The 4,918-nt window shown below is 42.6% G+C and overlaps 1 protein-coding gene across 10 annotated transcripts in view; it reads right to left on the reverse strand.

Annotated features, from left to right (window-relative positions):
• Positions 1 to 3,282, reverse strand: part of PHF20 (PHD finger protein 20) — a 69,263-nt gene extending 65,981 nt beyond the window's left edge. For 5 of the 10 annotated variants that reach the window (XM_008643482.2, XM_017746970.1, XM_017746976.1 and 2 more), the window contains exons 1-2: positions 3,202 to 3,281; positions 1,743 to 1,791 (exon numbers count right to left, since the gene is read on the reverse strand). The gene's annotated coding sequence lies outside the window, so the exon portion shown is untranslated. Of the gene's footprint in view, positions 1 to 69; positions 95 to 1,742; positions 1,792 to 3,201 lie in introns of those variants that run through there. The other 5 variants (XM_017746974.1, XM_017746967.1, XM_017746971.1 and 2 more) reach the window with 5 other exon arrangements.
• Positions 3,283 to 4,918: the final 1,636 nt, after the last annotated feature.

Here is a 4,918-nt window from a genome sequence, read left to right on the forward strand (position 1 = left end):
AACCTCCTCTGATGTGTTGCTCCCATACAATGATGTCATCAATGTACTGCAAGTGTTCTGGAGCCTCACCCTTTTCCAGTGCAGCCTGCAGCACTCCATCGCAGACGGTGGGACTGTGCTTCCACCTCTGGAGCAGTCAGTTCCAGGTGTACTGGAAGCCCCTCCAGGTAAACACAAACAGTGGCCTGCACTCTGCTGCTAAAGGAATGGAGAAAAACACACTGGCAATGTCAGTGGTGGCATCACTTTGCTGACCTGGACTTCAGTTCATACTGAAGTTCCAGCATGTCTGGCACAGCAGCACTCAGCGATGGTGTGACTTCATTCAGGCCAAAATACTTCAGTCAGTCTCCACTCTCCACTGCACTCATGCACTGGCCATATAGGACTATGGAACATTTCCTCTCCAACCTGCTTGAGTCTTTCAAGTCTGTCCACAGTCTTGGACAGTTCACAGCCAAGGCACAGGTCAGTCAGGAGGAAAAAAGATGATCTCATATTGTCAGAGTCAGGTAGTCACCTGGAGCACTTCTTGTCCTCCTTATTTCATTGACATCAATGTCCACGCGCTGGTGTACAACAATGGGGTGCTCTGTACAAACTTCGGCCACATGGATTGTTGTGAAAAACTGGAGCAAACAATTACTGGCTCAAATCAACTACAGGGGAGAGGGCAGGGCAAGTTCTGTGGAACGTGGGAGGTGCACTGCTCCATTCCATACCCTTGCCCCCAGGAACCTCTAGTCCAGCCCAGAATGACTGTCAGGCACTGGCACACCGCAAGCAATGCCCCACACCCCATGCTTGCAGCTTCAATCTAGCCCCGGAGTGGCTGGATGACCAGAAGCCCCACCTGGGGGGCATAGCCACAGGAGGCCAGAGCAGATAAAACCCACTGCTCTGAGATGCATGTGGTCACACCCCTATAGTTCTTGGATTTTATGATAGCTGAGATTGCACTGGGATTGAAGATAGGAGCTGCATCTTGGTTTTCTCTCTTTTTCACTCTTAACTTCCTCTTCTTGGAATATGGGTAATTTAAGGTTGGATGGGTAAAGTTTGCTAAATGAAGTGCTTTATTCTGATTGACCGTTTTGTTTTAAATTTTGCCATATTCCTGCTCTGCTAAAGTTTGCCAGTTAAGTTTGGTTTTTTAACCTCCTGAGAATGCTGCCACATTTCTCCGGTGTGCTCACCTCAGGGAAAAGTAGTACCCCTTTCAAATCAACTTGTCAAGCAAGCACTGGGGCTCAACATTTATGTACACAGGACCTCATCTGGATTTATAGGGGGATTGCTCGTTATTTGAATCCCTACAGATTACCCCCAGCACAGCTAATTGACTCAGGCTGTGGATACCTTTCTCTACGATGTTCCACCTGCTTGGGCACCTATTAGATCATCTTTGAGAGTAACTTTCCCTCACACTTGACAGGAGTTGCCTCCAGAAGCTAAAAGTTTGTCCTCTTCCTGATCCCCTGGTCAATGCCTGCATCCCAGGACAGGGATCCCCGTTGCTTGGCTACATTACCACCCAGTGCCTCACCATCAGCTGCAATATCCCAGCTCTGAGGTTGCTCTGGGTGTTCCAGCAGCACAGTATACACTCACAGCAGGATGCTAAACCTAAGATTTTTTTATCACCAAGCATCAACATGAATTTTAGCTATCAGATAAAAAATATTATGACTGAAAATAGAAGGAGCAAGTCAGAAAGCACAAAAATTATCTGGTTACAGTACCTGCAGCAGTAACTGGACTTGGGACTTCTGACTCCTAGAAGAAACCTACCTGTAAAAACACCCATTAAAAAAAATGCTAAGAAACATTTTTCACAGATAATTTGCAGCACCTGCAACATCGACCACTAAAAATCCCACAGGTCATTGTTTCCACCCAGTCACTATACAGTGTTCTGACACCTAGACGTGGCATTCTGTATTATTATTTTATTGCTTCCTGCCTTGACAGAGCCAAATCTACCCTACTTGTTGATAAAGAGGATATCTTCAAGACAGCCAAATAAAGGAAAATCTTCCAAATTATACTGCCATTAGAACTGATGAAAAATTATGTCTTTATTTAAGATAATTCATTAAGCAGACACATCATCTGTGCATACCCCACCCTGTAAGAAGGATGTGACTCCCATTTTTTGTTTTAAAGAAAAGAAAGGGGTGCACTTCAAGGCTGCTTGCAGACTTGTCTCACAGCTTAGAGATGAAAGGACAGCAGGAAAAACAAACACAAAAACGTAAGTGCCTATTTCTGCAAGCCTGGTAACAGCAACAGATGACAGCTGCAGCGTAGGCAAATGACTGATACAAATACACGGGATCACGTAGCAAAAAAAGCCATTAGCAAACTACAGTATAGGGAAGACTCAATTCCAGCCTGGTGTACTCTCAACCCCTGCTATGCCAACACATGCTTTTAAAACTAACTAAAATCCTAATTCAAACCCTACCAATAGCACTGTCTTTGCATCACTGATGCACAGGTCTAGGCTAAGGATGCTCAGCTCTACATCTGGAGCACAGAGGCACTGAAGATAGTTTCCTGACTCAATGACACTGTGGAACAAAAGGATGTTCTCCACTTCCTTGGGAAATAAGTGCTGATTTTAAGCAGTAGAAAAGTAAGTCAATTTTGAAACCAGTATTTTAACATCAGCAACAAGATCAGAAAAGCTCTTTGGTGCCAACTTCATATTAAAAGCAAACAAACAAACCAACCTGCACAATAAGCAATAGTGCTTCCTCTCTTTCCATTAATACAGGCTACAAAGCTGAAGACACAGATGGACACAGTTTTCCTTTTTAATCAATTTCCTTTTAAACAATCTTAAGAACTCCATTTCAGGTAGGTTTATGAAAAAGTAAGGCAGACTGTCGCTGGCTACACTTAAGTAAGGCTGGTTGAAAGTTCTCAAGCCCAGTAAAAACACACAGAGGCATGTCAACAAACTAACATGCCTCAGAAAGGAGTGTTTATATTCCAATATGCATTATTATCTGCTGCCAGTCAGCATGGACACAGTATACACCCATGCACGCATGATCATTTAAGCCTGGTGCTTGCAGTCACAAAAATACTGAAACGCCAGTAGTTCCAAAAGGTCCTTAGCAATCTACAGGCCATGTAGCTATTGGTATTTGGACAGCAAGGACAAACCAAGTGTTCCAAGCCACCATTTCTCACCTGAAGAAAGTATCTTCCTGCAGGAAGTACAAGGACTCAAACCTGTAGGCAAGCAAGAGCAGAAGTATGAAGATAATGAATTAATTGAAGCAAAAAAGAAAAGAATAGACTTACTCAGAAGTACAATGAACTCATAAGCACTTCACAAGACTTCTCAATATGATGCACCAGTCCAAAGGATATGCAACTGTTCTTTTTTCTTAAGATTTAAAAAAACATCCTGTATCCATGCAACTAGACAACCATCAAGAGCACAGTTTAAATACTGACAACAACCACTTGTAGAGCTGAGCAATAAATCCTTCCCCTGTCCCATGTACATTCTTTAGCTCAGTTCACAGTGCAAGTGCTCACATGTGTACAGGACAGTGTCACGCAGGTAGGACAGCCAGTGTCTGTCAGTCTGACAAATTACAGCTACAGACTATACCTATCTTCTACAGATGCAGTTATAAACAAAATACACAGTTATAAACAAAATCTGCAGTTACAAAGAATTTATTTCTATTATTTCTATCCCTACCATTAAATTAGGGGTTGCACTCTCCTTTCCTGGCCAAGAGGGAGAATTTAAGTCAATATCATTGCCTAGGTAATGCAGGAAATACAAGAGCAAAAGAAAGTGCTACAGAGAGCTTAGCCAATTAAAGCTAAGAATTAATTACATGCTTCTTACATTTCAGTCAAGGCAGTACCGTTATGAGCAATTACTGCCCTAGCCTCATTCCCAACTTGACCTTAAAATTACAGGGGAACAGATTTTACCCTCAGCCTGCTCAAGTAAAATTTTATTTCCATTGAGGAGACATCCACAAAGTTATCAGCAAGAGCGTAAACTACTGAACTCTTCCACAAGCTTAGGTCAAATAACACGCATTCATCTAAGCCACCTTTATTTATTACTATGAAGCTATTAGAAGTCACACAAAAATTAAAAGAGAGAATTATATTATGACTGATCTTTGCTTAAGTCTTCTCTTTTTTTTTTTTTTTTTTTTGGGAACTGCTTCTGTGAAAGGATCCTTACTCATTACAGAAAATTAAATGAAGCCAGGCCAAAAGCACTTGTTACAGAGATGCTCAATTACAAGCTGCTCTACAGATACTTACAAAAGGTTAATTCAAGTCATCAACATTGCTTTAACGATTTGTTTAATTCTCCTACTGCATACAACACCAAAATTCTGTAGTCAAGTGACATTTTATTCAACTTCGACTCATCAACTTTCAGATATCCTTCCTGATTTGTTTTCAAGCATTTGGGCTAGAAACAATAGCCTGGGATCACAGAAACATCTCTGGTACTCAGATTTTCAGTAAGTAAAGGAGACAAAACTGTTTCCCGAAACTGTACCTATTTCAATTAAGCAAGCCCTGGAGTGGCTACAGATGACCAACTGGTACAAATATCCACTTTGCTGCAATAAGCCGTATCTGAACACAGACCTGTCACGAAGAACACCACTGTGCCTCCAAACCGTACGCATTACACAGGTACATGAGGCAGCTTTGGGGTTAATGCAAAGGTCCACCATAATCTCTGTTCTTTTAAAACAGTTTACAGGGACAGAATGCAGGGCGATAAAGAAATGCTCCAGAATTAATGGGACAGAAAAGTAACGGAAGCCTCCCCCTGCCGTGCTAAACATCTGGCAGGGCAAGTACCTGCTCCGCGCGGGTTCCGCACTCCCCGGGACCGGCTGAGGTGCAGCCACCT

This window comes from Corvus brachyrhynchos, unplaced genomic scaffold, assembly GCF_000691975.1.
Source record: "Corvus brachyrhynchos isolate BGI_N302 unplaced genomic scaffold, ASM69197v1 scaffold661, whole genome shotgun sequence".
NCBI classification, from domain to species: Eukaryota; Metazoa; Chordata; class Aves; order Passeriformes; family Corvidae; genus Corvus; species Corvus brachyrhynchos.